Genomic DNA, 22,937 nt, shown 5'->3' with positions numbered 1-22,937 from the left:
CACATGTCTCTGATTAAACATTAGCGAGTGGATGATAATGGAGTTTCAATAGGATACAAATGCAGTCTCTAAATAGTTACTTTAGAAAAGATTTCATCACAAAGTAAGTTTTCTCACAATCTGCACAGTTCTAGTCTCTATATCATGGAAAGGATCGAATAAGATATGCGAGGCTGACACTACAGGCGAGCGCTTATGCCTGTCAGAGACGTTGCTTGTCTTCACCGGCCCGGGCATTGAGTTTAAAAATTGGCAAGTCATGTTGCAGCTTTTTAAAACCTTAGTTAGGCCGCATTTGGAATATAGTGTTCAATTCTGGTGGACACACTACCAGAAGGACGTGGAGGCTTTGGAGAGGGTACAGAAAAGATAAACCAGGATGTTGCCTGGTATGGAGGGCATTAGCTATGAGGAGAGGTTGGAGAAACTTGGTTTGCTCTCACTGGATGATGGAGGTTGAGGAGCGACCTGATGGTATTCTACACGATTATGGGGGGCATGGACAGAGTGGATAGTCCGAAGCCTTTTTCAGGGTGGAAGAGCCAATTACTAGGGGGCATAGGTTTAAGGTGCGAGGGGCAAAGTTTAAAGGAGATGTACGAGGTCAGTTTTTGACACAAAGGATGGTCGGAACCTGGAACTCGCTGCCGGGGGAGGGAATGGAAGCAGATACGATGGTGACTTTTAAGGGGCGTCTTGACAAATACATGAATAGGATGGGAATTGAGGGATATGGTCACTGGAAGGGTAGGGGTTTTTAGTTCAGACGGACAGCATGGTCGGTGCAGGCTTGGAGGGCCGAAGGACCTGTTCCTGTGCTGTAATTTTCTTTGTCCTTTGTACTTATCAAAGACTGGGGCTATTTTCTCTCGAAAAGGGATGTTGAGGGCGAAGGTAAAATAAGTCTAGGATTATTATGGAGTTTGATAGCACAGACATAGAGAATATCTTTTTCATTTGTGGTGAATTCGGACGCACAAATGTAAAAATAGCCAATGACCAATAAGTCCAATCGGGGATTCAGGAGAAATCAAAATTGATTAAAATTTATAAATTTATTTTGAAATGAAATGAAAATCGCTTATTGTCACAAGTAGGCTTCAAATGAAGTTACTGTGAAAAGCCCCTAGTCGCCACATTCTGGCGCCTGTTCGGGGAGGCTGTTAGGGAATTGAACCGTGCTGCTGGCCTGCCTTGGTCTGCTTTCAAAGCCAGCGATTTAGCCCTGTGCTAAACAGCCCCAGCCCGTATTTTTACGGAATGTGGGCTTTGCTGGATCAGCTAGTATTTGTTGCCCATCAATAATCTCCCTTGAGACGGTGGTGATGAGCTGCCTTCTTGAACCCCTGCAGCTCATGTGATGTGGGTACATCTAAAGTACGATTGGGGGAAGGGGTCCCAGGTTATTGACCCAGCGACAGTGATATATTTCCAAGTCAGAGTTGTGAGTGACTTGGAGGGGAACATCCAGGTAATGATGTGCCAATGTTTTGCTGCCCTTGTCCTTTGAGATGGTAGTGGTTGTGGGTGTGGAAGGTGCTGCCAAAGGAGCCTTGATGAGTTCCTGCAGTGCATCTTGTGGATGGTGCACACGCTGTCACTGTTCGTCGGTGGTGAGGGGATTGAATCTGGAAGGGGTGCCAATCAAGCGGGGCTGCTTTGTCCTGGATGGTATTGAACTTCTGAAGTCTTGTTGGAGCTGCACTCATCCAGGCAAGTGGAGAGCATTCCATCACACTCCTGACTTGTGCCTTGTAGCTGGTGGACAGGCTTTGGGGAATCGGGAGGTGAGTTACCCACTGCAGGATTCCTAGCTTGTGACCTGCTCATGTAGCCACAGTATTTGTATGGCTAGTCCAGTTCAGTTTCTGGTCAATGCTAACCTCCCGGATGCTGATAGTGGGGGATTCAGCGATGGTAATGCCATTGAATGCCTCGAGGTGATGGTTTGATTCTCTCATTTGGAGATTCTCATAGCCTGGCACTTGTGAGGGGCGAAGGCGACTTGCGAATGTCAAACTTGCCAGCAATGGAGTTGTTGAGCTGAATAATACAGAAAAAGTTAAGGAGAAATTTGATAAAAACATGAGAGAGAAAAGATTAGGAACTCATACTGATAGAGATTAAGAGGGGCAGCAGATGGATTGAATGGGTTAAACATCAGAATGTCACAGTTCGGCTGAAAATTCTGTTTCTGTGCTGTACATTTTATGCAAAGCAAAAAGGCAAAATAACTTATAATCATTCAATAAATGTAGAAGTGCGGGTTTGAGTGCAGGAGCTGGACCCTCTCTACCAGGGGATCGGTCTCATGGGTCCAAACGTGTTTCCGGAGGAGAACCGGACCCGGTGTCATCAGCCAGGGTGGGAGCGAGGCTCCTGAGGTAGTCCCCCTCGGGAAAATAAACAAGCGGTCATGAGGAGTCTGATTTGTGTCCGTGCAAAGGAGGGACCTAATAGCATGGAGCGCATTGGGGAGGACTTCCTGCCAGTGGGAACCCGGGAGGTTCCTGGACCGTAGGGGCAGTAGGACGGTCTTCCAGACCGTCGCATTCTCCCTCTCCACCTGTCCGTTTCCCCGGGGGTTGTAACTGGTAGTCCTGCTCGAGGTGATGCCCTTCCTGAGCAGGTACTGACGCAGTTCGTCGCTCATGAACGACGAGCCCCTGTCGCTGTGGACGTAGTTGGGGAAACCAAACCGGGTGAAGACACTGTGCAGGGCTCTGATAACAGTGGGGGTGGTCATATCGGGGCACGGGATGGCAAACGGGAAATGGGAGAACTCATCAATAATATTGAGAAAGTAGGTATTGTGATTATTCGCGGGGAGGGGCCCTTTGAAATCGATACTGAGGCGTTCAAAGGGCCGGGATGCCTTTACCAGGTGGGCCTTATCTGGTTGATAGAAGTGCAGTTTACACTCCGCACGGATTTGGCAGTCCCTGGTTACAGCTTTGACCTCCTCAGTGGAGTAGGGCAGGTTGCGGGCCTTGATGTGATGGGCGAGCCGGGTGACCCCCGAGTGGCAGAGATCATCATGGATAGCCCGTAGTCGGTCATCTTGCGCGCTGGCGCATGTGCCGCAGGACAGGGCATCTGGGGCTCGTTGAGCTTCCCAGGACGATATACTATATCGTAGTTATAGGTGGAGAGTTCCATTCTCCACCTCAAGATCTTATCGTTCTTGATTTTGCCCCGCTGCGTATTGTTGAACATGAAGGCTACCGATCGTTGGTCGGTGACGAGGGTAAACCTCGTACCAGCGAGGTAGTGCCTCCAGCGCCGCACGGCTTCCACGATGGCTTGAGCCTCTTTTTCGACCGAGGTGTGTCAAAGTTCAGAGGCGGTGAGGGTGCGTGAAAAAAACGCAACCAGTCTGCCTGCTTGATTGAGGGTGGCGGCAAGAGCGACCTCTGATGCGTCGCTCTCCACCTGGAAGGAGACGGACTTATCCACCGTGCGCATCGCGGCTTTGGCGATGTCCGCCTTGATGCAATTGAAGGCCTGGCGAGCCTCAGCTGCCAGAGGGAAAGGGTGGCCTTAAATAGTGGGCGGGCTTTGTCCGCATACTGGGGGACCCACTGGGCGTAGTAGGAAAAAAATCCAAGGCACCTCTTGAGGGCCTTGGGACAGTGAGGGAGAGGGAGTAGCAGGAGGGGGCGCTGATGGTCAGGGTCGGGTCCTAGGACTCAGTTTTCCACGACGTAGCCGAGGATGGCTAGCCTGGTGGTGCGGAAAACGCATTTCTCCTTGTTGTAGGTGAGGTTGAGTTTTTGGCCGTTTGGAGAAATCGGTGGAGGTTGGCGTTGTGGTCCTGCTGATCATGGCCGCAGAAGGTGACGTTGTCCAAGTACGGAAACGTGGCCCGCAGCCCGTACTGGTCCACCATTCGGTCCATTGCTCGTTGGAACACCGAAACCCAATTGTGACGCCAAAAGGGACCCGGAGGAAATGAAAATGTGGCCGTCTGCCTCAAACGCCGTGTAGTGCCGATCCTCCGGATGGATTGGGAGCTGGTGGTACGCAGACTTCAGATCCACCGTGGAGAACACGCGGTAGTGAGCGATCTGATTGACCATGGCTGCAATCCGGGGAAGGGGGTACGCATCAAGTTGCGTAAACCGGTTGATGGTCTGGCTGTAATCAACCACCATCTGGCGCTTCTCCCCGGTCTTGACGACCACCACCTGAGCTCTCCAGGGGCTATTGCTGGCCTCGATGACTCCTTCCCGCAAGAGACGCAGGACCTCAGACCTAATAAATATTCTGTCCTGCATGTTATATCGCCTGCTGCGAGTGGCTACTGGTTTGCAATCAGCGGTGAGATTAGCGAAGAGGGAAGGAGGGTCGACTTTCCGGGTGGCTAGGCTGCACACCGTGAGTGGGGGCAGGGGTCCGCCAAAGCTAAGCGTCAGGCTCTTGAGATTACATTGAAAATCGAGCCCTAAAAGGAGGGGGGCGCAGAGGTCTGGGAGCACGTACAGCTGGAAATTAGTGTACTCAGCGCCCTGGACCGCTAAGGTTACCATAGTGCACCCTCTGATTTGTACCGAGTACGACCCGGAGGCGAGGGAAATTGTTTGTTGCGCCCGGAATATCGGGAGCGAGCAGCGGCTTACCAGATCCGGGTGGTTTAAAGTCTCGGTGCTCCCGGAGTCGAACAGGCAAGGTGTCTCATACCCGTTAACCCGGACGGCCATCATTGAGCTCTTGAGGTGCTTGGGTCGCGACTGGTCCAAGGTGACTGCGCTGAGTTGAGGGTAACTGGCGGCGTGGTCGGCTGTGCTGGGGCGGGCCCCCGGTGATTGTCCGAGCAGGTCGTACACGTCGAGCGGCATAGCAGATTGCGTCCAAGATGGCGGCCCCCGTTGGTCAAGCGTGGCGGGCGTCGATGAAGATGGCCCCCGCAACGTAGACGTCTCGGACGGCGAGCTCCATGTGCTGAGTTGCCGTAACGGCCTGATAGTTGCGGTTGCGCGCGAGGGCTTTGAGGTCGCGCAGACAGTCGTCGAGTGACTCCCCGGGGCGCTGGCGTCGAGTAGTGAGAATATGTCGCGCATAGACCTCGTTCACAGGCCGCACGTAGATGCGCTCGAGGATTGCGAGAGCGGCGGTATATGAGGTGGCCTCTTCGAGTTGCACAGAAATGCGGTGACTCACCCGTGCGTGGAGGAGACACAATTTTTGTTCGTCCATGACAGATGGTGTCGACGACGCAGCAAGGTAGGCCTTGGAACACCGTAGCCAGTGTAAAAACATTTCCTGCGCCTCCGCGGCCTGTGGATCGAGCTCCAGTCTGTCAGGTTTGAGGGCTGACTCCATAATCATTTTTGTTCAGGTAGTTAATTAAATTGATGCGACCATCAATTCACTCAAGGACTCGTGTCGGAGTAAAACAGTGGTTTTAATTAACTATCAACTTTGCCTGCCTGCGACTGGTACATACTGAGGACAGTCCCACAGGCCAGCTACTCTTATACTCCTTCAAAGGGGTGGGGCCATGGGCGGAGCCCGTACATGCTCCAACATCCTCCAACATCTCCCCCTGTGGGTGAAGCCATACAATGGCCCACAGATAAAACCCATAGGGTTAATAACATAGAACATAACTGGTGAATTAACTGTATTTACAAACATAGAATATAACTGGTGAATTAACTGTATTTACATTCACCACAAGCTGCTGAAGAAATCTTACGTAAACTGTTTTAAGTTGTTAGTCCTTTGTCATCTTTCCATACATCCCAGATACTAACCTATATGTACTTGATGCCTATAATGTGGAAATGGTGTATTGGATTGTCAACACGTTTCTTCAATAAAATAGTATTATTAATTATTAGCCATAATTAAAGCACTTTTAATAAAATAAGCAAAATACTGCAGGTGCTGGAACCTGGAACAAGAACAGGAAGTGCTAGAAAAAAAAACAGCGGGCCTGACAAGATCTGTAAGGAGAGAAAGCAGAGTTAACATTTCGAATCTTTTGGCCCTTCATCAGAACTGCTGAGCTTTTCTAGCACCCTCTGTTTTTTTATGATAGTGCCTTTGTTGCTTGTAATATATTAAATCGGGATTGCAGTCACTGAAATTGAATGCAATGGAGGTTCACCAGCTTATTTCTATAAACTGCATGCTCCTCCAATTCGAACACTACTATGAAACACCCAATAATAGCCAACACATTCATTCTGCAATGCTAAATAATTCACCAGTGGCAATGTTGTATAGACACAAAACTTTTTTCGTCAACAAAGTTTTAACAAGAATGTTATTATGCTAATCTAATGAAAAGCAAATCCAACTAGACTAGGAAAACATTATTTCCCCTTGACCTGCTGACAGTACAGGTTTGAAAGCTCACATGCAGAAAAATCCATCAACGTTACATAATATATAATGTTGAATAAAAACAAAACAAATAACATTTTGAATTATTGTTTCTGGAAAGGTAATATTTCAGAACTCAAACTGTCCTGGAAAGATCAAGTTTGATATAGAGTATTCAAATCTTTATTGAACAAAAGGCAAAGAGCACACGAAACCAATGTGGAGTAAAAGTAATGGAATGGATAATGTCATCTGGAAATGAGTTACCCTGAATGAGCTTTAGTGATAGATTCAGCAACTCTGCATTTACGATGTTGCAACAAATAACAGAGCAACGCTTCCCTGGTAGTCACAGCAGAAGTGTCTAATACAGATTTGTACAAATGGTTCCATTCTCAAAATGTGCTCCTGGCATTTGGTTAACAGCACAATGCTGATGTGCATTACTCTGGAGATCAGGGCCGGGATTCTCCCCTACCCGGCGGGGCAAGGGGTCCCGGCGGGATGGAATGGCGGGAACCACTCCGGCGTCGGGCCGCCCCAAAGGTGGGGATTTCTCCGCACCTTTCGGGGCCAAGCCCTCACCTTGATAGGCTAGCCCCGCGCTGGAGTGGTTGGCACGCCGCCGGCTGGCGGGAAAGGCCTTTGGCGCCACGCCAGCCGGGGCCGAAGGGACCTCGCCGGTCGGCCGAAGGGACCTCGCCGGTCGGCGGAAGGCCGCGCATGCGCAGGAGTGTCGGCAGCTGCTGACGTCATCCCTGCGCATGCGCAGGGGGGGGGGGTCACTTCCACATCGGCCATCGCGGAGGCAATGGCCGAGGTGGAAGCAAAAGAGTGCCCCCACGGCACATGCCCGCCCGCGGATTGGTGGGCCCCGATCGCGGGCGAGGCCATCGTGGGGGCACCTCCCGGGGCCAGATCGCACCGCGCCGCCCCCCCCCCCCCCAGGACCCCGGAGCCCGCCCGCGCCGCCAGTCATGCCAGTCCCGCCGGCGTGAATCAAACAACCTCCCTTCCCGGCGGGACTGGCATGACAGCAGCAGGACTTCGGCCCATCATGGGCCGGAGAATCGCCGGGGGGGGGCCCGCCAACCGGCACGATTCCTGCCCCCGCCGAATTTTCGGTGCCGGAGAATTCGGCGGCTGGCGGGGGCGGGATTCACGCCGCCCCCCCCCCCCGGCGATTCTCCGACCCGGCCCGGGGGGGGGGGGTCAGCGAATCCCGCCCCTCAATTACTCCAGAAAGAAAAGAAATCAGAGGAAAAGTCAAGGTTATGAAACAAAAAGGATTTAACTTCCCCTCAAATTCTAGCCTCTGTTTTCATCACTGCAGCATTGGTGGCCGTGCCTTCAGCTGCCTGAGCTCCTAAGCTCTGGAATTCTCCCCAAAACCTCGCCACCTTCACTTCTGATCTAAAATATTCCTTAAAAACATATTTCTTTGACCAAGTTTTTGGCCATTTATCGTAATGTCATCTGGTGAGGTTCAGTATCGAATTTTACGCAAGATTTGCTGCTCCTGTGAAGCACGTTGGTATGTTATAAAGTTCAATTGAATTTATTAGCGTTTTACAAAAGTATCAATAGCCATCCAAATCAAGCCTGCCATGACACAACATACTCCTGCTCTTATTACAGGTTACAGGTTACACATTTCATCTTCCGAAGAAGGCAGCAGCGTTTTGCCTTCTGTGGCTCCATGCTCTCACCTCTGCATCAGAAGACATGGGTTCAAACCCCACACAAGGGGCTAGAGCAATTAACCCAGCCTGATACTTCATCGCATTACTGAGGAAAGGCTGAATTGTCAGAGGTGACATCCTGCAGATAACATTTGAAACCACCTACCCTCTCAATGTACTGCAAAAATTCTCGTGACGCGTTCCAAAGAAGGTCAGGAAAGATCTCTCCACTGGTCTGACCACCATTCATCCTCCAGTCTGCAATGATATGTACAGTACAAGTGCTGTAAAGGGTTAACAACAGAAACTATGTGTAACTCAACACTAAAAGGCGTTACTAAGGTATTGTATATAAGGCAGCATCTCTAGGAATTCTGGGAGAAGATGATGAGAAGCTGATGAGAAAGCAGAAGGAGATTTCATTGCAGAAATATAGCACGTGGTTGAGTTATAGTGTAGTTTAATAGTTAGAGACAATATTGATTACTGTACTACAGATTCAGTATTACTAGTTTATTATCAGTTACTTAGTAAGGTGTGCGAACCTAATCCAGTTTAGTAGTGTAAAATAAATTCATTTTGATTTTAAACTTCTTATTTTACATTCTTTGTCAACACTATGGGGGCGATTCTCCGATATGGAGGCCAAGTGTTTGCGCCGTCGTGAACGCTGTCGTGTTTCACGACGGTGCGAACAGAGCCCGGGCACGATCTATTCTGGCTCCCACAGGGGGCCTGCACGGCGCTGGAGCGGTTCACGCCTGTGTTCTGGGGCCGCGCGCGGAAGGAGGTAGGCCCGGAGGGGGGAAGAGGCCGGCCCGCCGATCGGTGGGCCCCGATCGCGGGCCAGACCCCATCGGAGGCCACCCCGGTGAAGGAGACACCCTCCCTCCCCCACAGGCTGCCCCCCTCCAGCGTTCCCGCAGAGTTCCCGCCAGCAGCGACCAGGGGTGGACGGCGCCGGTGGGAACTTGTCGTGTCGTAGCGGCCGCTCGGCCCATCCGGGCCGGAGAATCGCTGCTCCCCGGTTCTCCGAGCGGCCCGGTGCGAATCGCGCGCCGCTGGTTTCCGGGGGGTGGGAGAATCGCATGTGGGGGTCAGGGCGGCGTGGCGCGATTCACGCGGAGCCCCGGCGATTCTCCCACCCGGAGTGTGGGGGGGGGGGAGATTAGCGCGCCCAATATCTGACTATCTTGGAGAACAAGGCAAGGAATATAACACAGTCAACACCTCACAGTGATAACAAATCATCTGATCATTGTCAAATTGCTGTTGGTGGGATCCTGCTGTGCTTGAATTGCTTCCTGTGCTTATGCTACAACAAGTACTTAATTGGCTGCAAATGGGATGGCCTGACGTTGTGAGAAGTATTATTTTCAAGTTGCCATCCCCTTCCATTTTCCTCAGATGGCAATTGGCACAATGTAAAAACATTAGTGTTGTCAGAGCAACAACTTAGGTTTTCCTCAAAGAAAATACTGCATTGCCTGCCTGATTCTAATTGTCCGTGGGGTGCAATGAAACTGGATCAAGGGCAGGCAGTGTAAACTCACCGGAATAAATCATGACCTGGATTGAGCCCAGATATTGTGGTTGTAATGACGGGGACATTGTTACCATTCGACGTTATTAGTGTCTGAGGCTGACAGCAGCTTCTTACGCACGCAGTTAAACACAGGAATCCAGAGGTTGCTGTTCATAGTTCCCTGCTCCTCCTCAGGGTGTGCTGTTGAAGCCCTTGATGATAGAAAATCGGTCAGAAATCACTGAATTAACATGAATCTCGACATTTTGCACAATTATTCCCTCAAAACTCCAGAAAACTTTCCACCTTGTTGAAAGAGGTGTAACCCAGCTTTTTACAATGTCATATGTTTTTGCAAGTGCTTCTGAACACCTCTCTGGCCCTGAAAGAACAATTTTACATTGGTGGAATGTCAAATTCCCCAGTCATAAACATCCCAGAATTTTATAAAGTATTGATGTTCTGAACTTTATGAGATATTAGCTTCGACCTCAAACCCATGTCTGTCCCGTCTTTGATTTCACTTTGAAAAGTCATTACAAAGAGAAAAATAATCACTAGTTTGTATTTTCTGGTTCGCTGGCTATGAGAATTCTTCACCATGATTGACCAATTAGTCTGCGCGTTGGCAGCACTGTTGCGAGATGCCTGAGATCCCATATGGATTAAATTAACATTGGAAAATCCATGCCACAAAGCTCGCTTCCTTTGTGAGCAGTGCCATTTCACTGACAACCACATCAAAATCCAGCTCAATATGAGTAAAATTGCCCATTCAGACAACACAGGAAGTTAAAAAAAGCTCAAAGTTAGCGTCTTGCATCATCAAATCCAGTCAGCAAATTTTGACAAGCGGCGCAGCATTCTCAGCGCCTCATCAATCCGTTATAACTGCTTACTTTTCAAAATTTGTGCATTGACTTTCAGTCTAAGTGTCTTCCCTGGAGCTCTTTGTTGGTCGCATTGAAGTATTCAAAGCTGCCTGATAAAGGAAAAGACAGAATTCCATCTTCTTATTCAATGGAATCTGTAAATTTGTTTTTGCCTCCTGGCAAGGGAGGTTTGTTTACCAATTCCAAAATTCCTATCCGCCTTGTAAAGGTTTCGTCTCATCGGATGTCCTTTGATGACCATCTGACACGACAGCGAAGCAAAAGGATGTCAAGCTTAGCAAGCACTTTGCTTACAAACAACTTTAATTGCTGTTCCGGCAAATGTGAATTGCCACACTGATGTTGACTGAAGCATTCCATGGCGTCTGGAAAATCACATTGATGCATGGCGGAATAATCCTCCCAGTGGTGAGTTTATGATCATTCTCATTGCATCAATTCAGAAGCTCCACCGATGATAACGGGGCCACCAACCTCTTAACATTTTCACATACTGGAGGCAACTGCAAAGAGCACACGTCTTCATGTCAAATCATTCAAAGGCAACTTTGTCAATTGCCGTGCAACAAATTCTTTGCCGCTGAAAAATGAAAAACATACAAATGCTCAGTGCCACCTAATTGACCCATCGCGAAGGTCCTGCGTAGCTTTTAGTCCCATCAAAGTGGTTACTATGTTCCTGCACGTCAGCCCTAGTATGAAATGTTGCGCATGTCGGAGGCATGAAATAAAAATCAGGCAGAATATGTGACGTTAAATCTGCTGCTCTCTTCATAAGCACTGCCTGGCCCGCTGAGCATTTCCAGCACTTTCTGTTTAAACTAAGCTCAGCCCCAAGTTGTCCTGGCAACGCTTTAGATTGGCGATTCCAATTGGCTACGGCAAAGCTCTATTGCAACATGAGCAGGTTCAATCATTCGCACAGTATGGAAGAACATACAAAAAGAATCAAGATCATTGCTGCCCAATCACGTCTCTGGACAACAAAACGTGACTTCTCCAAACTTACTGTGTTTCTTTTCTGTTTGATTCATTTAATTTCTTTGTGACTCTCAGATGAATCCATCAGGCAAAACTCATTTGGCTCCACTCTGTTTCATTTCAGGTAGTTATTATCGCACAGCCAGGGGTCAATTTCATACACACATAAATACGTACAATTTACAGTGCAGAAGGAGGCCATTTGGCCCACTGCATCTGCATCGGCCCTTGGAAAGAGCACCCTACTTAAGTCCATGCCTCCACCCTATTCCCATAACCCACTAACCCCATATAACCTTTTGGACACAAAGGGGCAATTTAGTGTGGCCATCCCACTTAACCTGCATATCTTTGGACTGTAGGAGGAAACTGGAGCACCCGGAGGAAACCCACGAAGACATGGGGAGAAAGTGCAAACTCCACACGGACAGTCATCCGAGGCTAGAATTGAACCCGGGTCCCTGGAGCTGCGAGGCAGCAGTGCGAACCACTGTGCCGCCGAGCTGCCCAAGCTCAGTTGGCTGGATGGCTGGTTCGTAGTGCGAAGCGCCACTAACAGCATGGGTTCAATTCCTTCACCGTCTGATGTTATTCAAGAAGGCCCTGCTTTCTCAGTCATACCTCACACCTGAGGGTTTGGTGACCCCCAAGCTAAATCACCAGTCAGCTCTCAAAAGGGAGAGGAACCTCTGGGACTGTGGTGACATTTTATCGTACAGTGATCTGCGTCCTTGTTTGCCTGGAGTTAGGTGTGACTTTTCTCTATAATCAGTTGTCAAAGTGTGCAATGGGTAAATTGTTAATGGTTAACAAAGTTAAGCACATCAAAAGACCGTCTAGCATTTAACAACGCATCATAAATATATCTGTTGTTTGGTTACACTGTCTAATTTTCACCATCTCATGGTCAGCAAGTTTATCTCGCAATACTTCCTGAAAGCAGGCAAAATGCTAACATCGGACAACAAGAATTAATCAAATTCCACATGTTCATCAAGTTTGGCCTTTATTAGTTTCAGCCTCAACGTCGCTGAAGTATTTGATTTGTTTTCCCAGAAGGCAATTTATTTGTAATCCTGCCGGCTCAGAATATTGCTGATATGATCATATGCAAACGTTGATGAATCTATTATTTTCTTGACTCCAGAATCAGAGGGAAATGAAGAATAAGTGATTTCATAATGGTGCTTGACTTCCCTACAGGACTGTACGCTGCTTTTAGCGTTAAACCATTTGCAGGAATGAAGACGTAACCATCTGTCCGTTCCTCTTTATATGATATATTTTCTCTTTATGTGCACGTTTTATTGATCAACAATAGTAGGATAATACTGTCATCTCTGCCTCACTACAGATGATGGCGGAAGTCTGCAAGTCGCAGTAATAGACCACACTTGAGAGTCAGACATGGGGCGACATTCTCCGACCCCCCGCCGGGTCGGAGAATCGCCGGGGGCTGGCGTGAGCCCCGCCCCCGCCGGTTGCCGAAGTCTCTGGCACCAGAGATTCGGCGGGGGCGGGAATCGCGCCGTGCCGGTTGGCGGGCCCCCCCGCTCGATTCTCCGGCCCGGATGGGCCGAAGTCCCACCAATAAATTGCCTGCCCCGCCGGCGTAAATTAAATCACCTACGGCGTGGGCGGGCTCTGGGGTCCTGGGGGGGGGCGCGGGGCGATCTGGCCCCAGGGGGTGCCCCCACAGTCGCCTGGCCCGCAATCGGGGTCCACCGATCCGCGGGCGGGCCTGTGCCGTGGGGGCACTCTTTCCCTTCTGCTCCGCCACGGTCTCCACCATGGCGGAGGCGGAAGAGACTCCCTCCACTGCGCATGCGCAGGAAACTGTCAGTGGCCGCTGACGCTCCGCGCATGCGCCGCCCGGAGATGTAATTTCCGCGCCAGCTGGCGGGGCAACAAAGGCCGTTTCCGCCAGCTGGCGGGGCGGAAATTCCTCCGCCGCCGGCCTAGCCCCTCAATGTTGGGGCTCGGCCCCCAAAGATGCGGTGCATTCCACACCTTTGGGGTGGCGCAATGCCCGTCTGATTGGCGCCGTTTTGGGCGGCAGTCGGCGGACATCGCGCCGTTTCCGGAGAATTTTGCCCATGGTATTGCTCTTTGAATGTCTTCTGATACCGATTGGCATTGTTATATGTGTTATGGGCCAGGGCTCAGAACCTCCAAAGTGCGTTGTGGGCAGCACGGTAGCACAAGTGGATAGCACTGTGGCTTCACAGCACCAGGGTCCCAGGTTCGATTCCCCGCTGGGCCAGTCCGTGTGGAGCCTGCACATCCTCCCCGTGTCTGCGTGGGTTTCCTCCAGGTGCTCTGGTTTCCTCCCACAGTCCAAAGACGTGCAAGTTAGGTGGATTGGCCATGATTAATTGCCCTTACTGACCAAAAAAAGGTGAGGAGGGGTTATTGGATTACGGGGATAGGGTGGAAGTGAGAGCTTAAGTGGGTCGGTGCAGGCTCGATGGGCTGAATGGACTCCTTCTCCACTGTATGTTCTATGTATTATGAAGTTCACCTGACCTATAACCTTTATGTTGAATTTGGCTAGGATGAGTACAAGAGCCCTCAATTCAGGTGTGATTCATCAGCCTTCCTGGGCACTTTTATCAAAACAGAGTTTATTATAAGAATGTAGTTAACATGTATGCAAGACAGCAAGAATTTGTTCTCAATTACAAACATGAAAAAACACACAACAGCTAAAGTAATCTATGTATATAACTCTTAATGAATCCCCCCTTAGCTGTTCCAATTCAATACAAAATCCAATAAACCAAAACCCCTTTCAAGGGCGTGGCCCAGCACACTGTAATCTCACTTGAATGGGACTGGTCCTTTCCCTGAGATTTTGATCCAGTTTACAACCCAGCAGATTCAAAGCTCCTTCCGGAAAGCAACTCTATCTTTAAAGTTACCAAGACAGTTTGCCACAACCAATGTGGTTTCAGTTCACAGGAACAGCTTTAAAATAAAAACAGAGAAAACAGGGAAATGCTGCTTTTTTTCTTCTGCAGTCCAAAACCAAAACTGAAACCCCAAATCCCAAACACCCTCTCACCTGACAGCCACAGCCCAGCTCCACCCACAAATGACATCACTGAAGTCGTGCTACTCGCCATGTGATAAGACCAAGCCTTTCTTAAAGGGACAATCACATGACACATGTCTCTCAAATTGTAGCAGCTTAGGTTTTCCGCCAGATATCCCAGGACCTCCGATCTCCCCCTAACAGTCCAGGATTTGTTACAGATTGAATGACAGAGGCAGAATGGTTTGACTGGAGTGGACAATGTTGACCATAAGGGTAGCACGCCAGGACCCCATTCCATTGTGTTGTTGGACAGGTAGGAGGGCAACAATCTCAGCCTAACGCTGGAATGTTGGAACCAAGCAAAACACTGAAGAATGAATGGGGTGTGGGAGGTGACCCATCATCATTGGTCTGGCAGTGGTGGTGTTGGGGCAACACCTTCATTCCGGAGAAGCTGATCGCCGCTTGGTGGCAATGACGGTTTAATCGGGGAGAGCTTTCGGCCAGGGTAAAGTTTAAATACTGGGGAAGACTATTGGACAATGCCCCGGCGCCAGATCAACTCACGTGACAGCCAATGTGTGTGGGCTCAGCCCGATGCACATCAGATGAACCATGAGAGAAATCTATGGAGGCTCCTTGAAGGTGTCCGTCCTCTCTGAAGCCCCTTACAGACTCAACCTAGCAAAGACCACTGATCAGTTCTTTCAAATGGAGACTTTGTGATGATGGTGCCCAGTCTGATAGCAGCTCACTGTATATTCGACCTGATGGTTCCCCTGTGTAAGAGTAACTTTCTCCAGTAAGGCGATTTTCCTTCAGAAAAGGGCGGGTGCATGGGAAATGTCCCAGATGTTTAGAAGTATGGGTTGATACGGTACATGCTGAGTAAAGGTTCACTATCGTGTGGGCCTTTCTTCTGACAATTGACACAGGAACAGTCCTTTGAAACGGAAATGCCAGTTACGTACGATAAACCTTTCACAGTGCTGCTTGAGTTGCTGAACACTGACAGCACAACTATATGTCGCTGATGTGGCGGGGGTGGGGGACACTATAGTGTGGAGTAAGCTGGTCTCACCACATCCATTGATTTGTGTCTTTGAACTACACTGAGCCCTGGAGGAATAATGGGTTTTCGGAGAGACCTGTCAAACAGTTTTACAATATTTCAAGACAGATACAGATTTTGTGGAGCATTGAAGTTCCTGATGCTGACAAATGGCTGTGAACGTTTTTCATTTGTCAGGATTCTTTGATATCAGTATCCTTTGATATTTTATCACAACTCCTCTCGCCATTTTTGCCATTTATCAGGTTATTTATCACAGCAGCTTGCATACCCAAGCAAATTTAATACTTTAAAAACAACTACATTCAGGCACAGCAAATGGAAAAAAAGTGATCTTTTAATTTATTAATTCAGAGGATGTGAAGGTTCCTGGCAAATCCGCCGTTTGTTTTCCATCCCTAAGTGCCCCAATAATGATGCATGTAAGCGACCTTGTGAACAGGAACTAGTTATGGTGCATTGCTGGGACCATTTCATAGGATTGTTGAACATCAACCAGGCTGTTACTGGTCTGGAACTACATCAGAGATCAGACAGAGCGAGAATGGCAGGTATCCTTCTCTCAAGGGTACTGTTGAATTACCTGGATGTACGCTTCGTGGTCACCGTTGCTGAGGCCATTCACAATTTATTTAATTAATTGAAGTTAAATTTCCCATACTGGGACTTGGACTCATGTCTACAAGTCATCAGTCCAAGCCTCGGAATTATGGGGCGGCATGGTGGCACAGTGGTTAGCACTGCTGACTCACAGCTCCAGGGCTCCGCGTTCAATTCTGACCTCAGGTGACTGTCTGTGCGGAGTCTGCACGTTCTCCCCCGGTGCCTGCGTGGGTTCACTCCGGGCGTTCCGGTTTCCTCCCACAGTCCAAAGATGTGCAGGTTAGGTGGATTGGCCGTGATAAATTGCCCCTTAGTGTCCAAAGGTTGGGTGAGCTTGCTGGGTTACGGGGATGGAGTGGAGGCGTGGACTAAGTTGGGTGCTCTTTCCAAGGGCTGGTGCAGACTCGATGGGCCGAATGGTCTCCTGCTGCACTGAAAATTCTATGATTCTATGATTAGTCCAAATCACTTAAACACAATTCTACCTTATCCCTTGATGCTAAGTTATCGCACTGTGGCCTCCAGGGTATTTTAGGAGTCATGGGGTTGTGCCTGTCTTTAGTTTTAATGCTGAAATAGCTCAGTTGGGAGAGCGTTAGACTGAAGACCCAAAAGTCCCGGGCTCAATACTGGGTTTCGGTACCAAGCCCCCTGCTGGCTTTCCTTATTATCTGTCAAGTTGCCTTGCCTGGGAGGCTGGTTTAGCTCACTTGGCTGGACGGCTGGTCCATGATGCAGGGTAAGGCCAGCAGCATAGGTCCACGTCCCGTACCGGCTGAGGTTATTGATGAAGTCTCTGCCTTCTCAATCTTGCCCCTCGCCTGAGGTGTGGTGGACCCTCAGCCTAAATCACCACCAGTCAGCTCTACCCCCTCCAAGGGGGAAAGCAGTCGATGGTCATCTGGGACTGTGACAACTTTGCCTAGTTTTAATGAAAAGTAGATACAAAAAAAGCAGCAGGTCCACTTGAAAATTAGTAGCGATATTCTTCCAGTTACACAGCCTCTTGTGGCTTTGCTCGAGTATTAAAGGATGATTTCACAAAAAATACAAAATTGCCAGTTCATAAGGGGAAGTCAAGAGAAAAATTATTTTGGATGAGGAGATGAAAAGAGAAGAAGGCATTTGAGTTAATTACTTACAGTCAAGCCTGTGCTCCAGTCTTGGAAGTAAGTGCGGGATTTTAAATTTCAATTAAAGACTGGTCATGGCAACGAGGGATTTAAGTGTGGAGGTGAGAATGGGGTTGGATGGAGAACCTGTAGGATTGTAGGTAAATCCTGATTGTTCAACTTCTTTCATTAATGCCATAAGATTCCAAATTCTCAGAATGTCACCTGAACAAAATGGGAAGGATCGCCCACCTTAATTTGAGTCGGCAAAATTGCACAAAATAAAAGAATGATGACATTTTCAAAATTGTGCTTCACAATTTTGAGGTTTCACTCCAAAGCTGGAAAGTCAGAGGTTCGAGGCCCACTCGCAGAACTGAGCATCTTGGGGTGGAGTTTTTCCTGCACAGCACAATTTAATGTACGTCCCACATCTCTGATGAAATACACATGCACCAACGCAAAGATAAAATCTTCTATGAGCCAGTGTAATCAGGCAGCGTAACAGAATGTAACTGGTTATTTCCTTTTCTTCGACAGTATCCCTTGGTGTATTTAAGAGTGGTAACATGCAGTGGTTTTACTAACTAACACATCCAAGAATGGACTTATCACAAAACTACAGTGCTTAGGAAGTCCTTCACTCAATGATTCCTCAAAGTAGGAAGGCCACTTGGCCTCGCAGGAACCCAATAATTCCCCAGCCGGCCATGCACAAGTCGGTCACTTTAAGTAACCACAGGCGCACGGACAGGGAAACAAGTTAAGGGACCCTGCACTTAAACAAATTGATTGCCTCCTCTCCCCTGTTATGCAGGCTGACACTATTGTACAGCACTAACACTGTGCTGTACCATTGGAGCTGCTGTCTCTCAATGGCACAATTACACAGAATCGGCAGAGAGGTTATCCACGGTGTCAATATTCACCTCTCAATCAGCTTCACAAAAATAATGAATCAGGTCAGTGTCAGATTGTATTTTGCGGGAGTTTGCTGTGTGTAAATTGGCTGCCACATTTCCAACATACCAGCAGCAATACTTCAAAAAGATTTTTATCAGCTGTAAGGCACTTTGAGATGCCCCGTGGCCATGAAAGTTGCAAATAAATGCAAATCCTTTTTCCTTTTTCACCGAATAGGTTTGGAATATTGCTTTTTGGGAGTAGCTCATGTTGCAACATATGATTCAATGCTAGTTTCTATTCCTTCTAGTGCATACCTTTGGGGCGTGATCTGCCGCCTGTATTGCACCTGGAATGCGTGCAGTCCCGGCTGTGCCAGCTGATCCCTCTTCTATGATCTACCCGGCTCGCCAAGCCCCGCGAGATCTAATGCGGTATCGTGAGGCGTCAAGACCTGAATCTCGCCCATTATGGGCAGGTTCACTGTTTTGAAAATCTGCATATTAGTGAGACTGCTCGCCTCACTCTAATATGCACCCCCATGGTCGTACTGTGGGGTTGGGATCTACTCCCTTCGCATCGGAGACCTTGGGCGAACGTTATTTAGTGCTGGTCTCCACAAACGGGAACAAGATGGAACAGCACTCCCGGAGTCTCCCAGGGGATCGAGGCCCCCAGGTGCTTGCCCTCTGGGCAGGGTGGCATCCTGGCACTGCTGATGACAGCTTGGCACTCTGGCATTGCCAAGGTTACCAGGTGGCACTGTCAGGCAGCAGGGACACTGCCACGGTGCCAGATTGGCAGTGCTAAGCTGGCATTTTTCCTGCAACAGAGATGGTGTGGATGCGGGAGGCCCAGGGACTCCCTTATAGGTGAGTTGGGGCTTTGGGGGAACTGGAGGTCGGGTCGGGTTGTGGGGGCAGGGAGGATCATCAGATCGGGATGTCACATAAAAATGATGCCCCGATCTCCTCCTGCACGAGGAGATCCGCTGAGCGGAGCGACGGGAACACCAGGCTAAACGCAACCATGGAGGGACTCTGTTCCCATTTGGATTTGGATTGGATTGGATTTGTTGTCACGTGTACCGAGGTACAGTGAAAAGTATTGTTCTGCGTCCAGTCCAGACAGATCGTTCCATATATGAGAAAAACAGAGGACATACATAAATACACAATGTAAATACATAGGTACAGGCATCGGCTGAACATATGGAGTGTAGTACTACTCGGTAGGAAAGATGTGTGGAGAGATGAGTTCATAAGAACTTAACAACTAGGAGCAGGAGTAGGCCATCTGGCCCCTCGAGCCTGCTCGCCATTCAATGAGATCAAGGCTGATCTTTTATGGACTCAGCTCCACTTTCTGGCCCGAACACCATAACCCTTAATCCCTTTATTCTTCAAAAAACTATCTATCTTTATCTTAAAAACATTTAATGAAGGAGCCTCTACTGCTTCACTGGGCAAGGAATTCCATAAATTCACAACCCTTTGGGTGAAGAAGTTCCTCCGAAACTCAGTCCTAAATCTACTTCAGTCCATAAGAGGGCCGTTTAGGAGTCTGATAACATTGGGGAAGAAGCTGGTTTTGAATCTGTTAGTGCGTGTTCTCAGACTTTTGTATATCCTGCCCGATGTAAGAGGTTGGAAGAGGGAATAACCCAGGTGGGAGGAGTCTTTGATTATGCTGCCCTCTTTCCCCAGGCAGCGGGAGGTGTAGACAGAGTCAATGGATGGGAGGCAGGTTCACGTGATAGACTGGGCTGTGTTCACAACTCTCTGAAGTTTCTTACGGTCTTGGGCCGAACAGCTGCCATACCAGGTTGTGATGCAGCTCGATAGGATGCTTTCTATGGTGCATCTGTAAAAGTTGGTAAGAGTTAATGTAGACATGCCGAACTTCCTTAGTTTCCTAAAGAGGTAAAGGCGTTGTTGCGCTTTCTAGGTTATAGCGTCGAAGTGGATAGACCAGGTCAGATTGTTGGTGATGTGCACATCTAGGAATTTGAAGCTGTCAACCATCTCCACCTTGGCACCATTGATGCAGACAGGGGTGTGTACGATACTTTGCTCCCTGAAATCAATGGCCAGCTCCTTGGTTTTGCTGATGTTGAGGGAGAGGCTGTTGTCGTTACACCATGCCACTAGGTTCTCTATGGCCCTTCTGTACTCTGACTCATCGTTGTTCAAGATCTGACCCATTACGGTCGTGTCAGTTGTTTCGATAGCGCCCTTAAATAGATTGCTGCAATTGATGTGGGTGTGTTCACCATTGGTGCGGGTTCTGTGCAAGGACTTGTCAAAACTGAGGCACCTCGCAAAGCACAATATTGAGAAAATTGTACAGGTTTCACCAGGAAAACTGAATATTCCGTATCAATTACCCTTCTGCCAGTTTTACTAGAAATTTGTACGGCAAGATAATCACAACATTCTCACGGATGCCTGTAGTTGCGAATGATCTGATCTAACCATCAATAAGAGATATCAAAACTATTTAGTTGTTGGCCAAGTGTTGGGAACAAGATGATTTCAAACTCTATTTACATAATTCAAAAGGCTATTTGTCTGACTGTTTCATTCTGTAATTTTGAAGAATCACACGTACCTAGGTCAGCATAGTTGGTGGAAATGCTGGATCTCCATTGTGAAGTCATTATTTTTATTGCCAAGGTTGCTGCTGCAATTAAATGGTTGTTTCTGAAACAGCTATGGAGTGGGCAAGGTTCACAAATGACTTTCTGGAAATACATTAATTTCTGTTTTCATTTTTATCCTGCTATGTGTGGTTTTCTATTTTTTTAATTTTCCATGATTAAGTCTGGACAGTTACTCAAGTGGTGTCGCTGTAATATCTGAAATTTAGGGGATGATTTCCTGTCAGGTGAGTTGCAAGTCCACGTTAAGGTATTTCTACGGCTAATCTCTGCCCATGGGGTCGAATGTGGCATTTTCTGAACTGTAGTAATTTCAGCTGTTGCCAGTTGCAAATTGACACCTAATCATAGGTCCTCGGTGATAATCATAGTTTAGCACCTTAAAGGAGGAGGAATTATATCTGCTGACCCTTACAAGCCACTAGTCGGATGGTAATCAAGATGTGCTAATGGAAAAAAAAATGTAATCTTTAGCAGGGCAGAAGGTGGGCTTCACTGGGATAGGATGGCCTTTAATGTGAACTGGATGATTTGCAAAGGACAACACTACCCATGTGCAGAACATGCAGCCCCGGAAGGAGATAGCTGCATCAGACATCTATCCTGACAGGAAAGTATATATCCAAAATGTGGATTTAAATTCTACAAAGAAGGCAGGTTGCCCAGGCCAGAGCTGGGGTGGACCTGGATCAAGTTGTTCAATAGCCTATCTGAGTTCTTATTTCTGATATTCTTATTTTCCCAAGCTGTGCAATTTCCTCCCGACACGCCTTCAACGTGGTTTTTCCTTAAGTCCCGACTCAGAATTCACCTCTTTGATTTAGTCATTGATCACTGATTCCAATGCCTTTATCATGGTCTCGACATGAATCATTTTTGTAATGCTTTGGGATGTTTCTATTGATTGAAGATGTTATATAGATCCAAGTTGTTGATAAATATCTTTCTTCTATTAACAAGGAAGTGATATTGCAATAATTGGGAGGAAATATTCTATTACCTACTTGGTTTATTAAATTTGCCTGTTTTTCAGGATTGACTGACACGCTTTGACTTGTCAAGTTGGTGGTGAGGAGTCAGAGGGCAGCAGAAGAAAGCAACTGGTGTGAAGAAACAATCAAGAGTCACATCCTAGAATAGAATTCCTACGGTGCAGAAGGAGGCAATTTGGCCCATCAGGTCTGTGTCAACCCTCTGAAACATCACTCTTCCTAGGCCCATTCCCCCACCCTATCCCTATAACCCCACCTAACCTGCACATCTTTGGACACTAAGGGCAATTTATCATGGCTAATCCACGTAACCGGCACATTTTTGGACTGTGGGAGGAAACCGGAGCACCCGGAGGAAACCCACGCAGACACGGGGAGAACGTGCAAACTCCACACAGACACCAAAAGGCCGGAATTGAACCTAGGTCCCTGGCACTTTGAAGCAACAGTGCTAACCACTGTGCCACCGTGCCGCCCCATGATGTAAGGATTATATAAAGGCTCTGCAGCTTTGTAGGGATTCTATGCGCACCGTACCTCTAGTCTGGGTTCAAACCTTAGTTCAACCAGTAGGCATTGAGTAATTATGCTTAAATCCAAGAGAGCTTAATTCATAACCGCTGCAAAGTTTAAATGAGAACAGAAATTAAACAGCAGGTTTTACTTTAGACTGGTGACTTTATTACTGATGAGGCTATACATTGCAGGCTAGGCTAAGAAGAAGAATCTATCCTGTAACAGCCCAGAGCAACTAAAAGAAGCCTGTGAAAAAATGTTTTTTCACTATTTGCTTTCACTTTGTAAGCCTTGCAGCCATTTTCCAACCAAAATCACTGTTTCCTGGACAGACCTTCGAACAAAAACTGGGAAAAATTAGAAAGATCCTAACAGTGCCACTATTGCAGTCAAGCAGTATCCGAAGACCAGCTAAGGCTGTGACAACTAAAAGGGCTGCAGAACACAGCTGAATTAATCCTAAGAACACTGAGAAACATGCACAGCTATCAAAAGTGGGGGAGAGCCAAAATCTTCTAAAGAACTAAAAGCTGACCACAAAATAAGCAACAATCAAATGGAAAGCAATACATCTCCGATCTGAATTTACTGGTGTGGGCAGTTCTGGCCGCCACACTATAAGAAGGATGTGA

At 48.1% G+C, this 22,937-nt stretch overlaps 1 long non-coding RNA gene across 1 annotated transcript in view; it reads left to right on the top strand.

Moving 5' to 3' along the window:
• Nucleotides 1–22,081, top strand: part of LOC140391361 (uncharacterized) — a 135,298-nt gene extending 113,217 nt beyond the window's left edge. The window contains exon 3 of the long non-coding RNA XR_011935005.1: nt 21,831–22,081. This is a non-coding gene — a long non-coding RNA (uncharacterized lncRNA). The remainder of the gene's footprint in view (nt 1–21,830) is intronic.
• The last annotated feature ends 856 nt before the right edge of the window (nt 22,082–22,937 follow it).

Source organism: Scyliorhinus torazame, chromosome 15 (genome assembly GCF_047496885.1).
Source record: "Scyliorhinus torazame isolate Kashiwa2021f chromosome 15, sScyTor2.1, whole genome shotgun sequence".
NCBI classification, from domain to species: Eukaryota; Metazoa; Chordata; class Chondrichthyes; order Carcharhiniformes; family Scyliorhinidae; genus Scyliorhinus; species Scyliorhinus torazame.
Note: the sequence above shows the minus strand (reverse complement) of the source record. Positions and strands in the feature narration are given on the sequence as shown.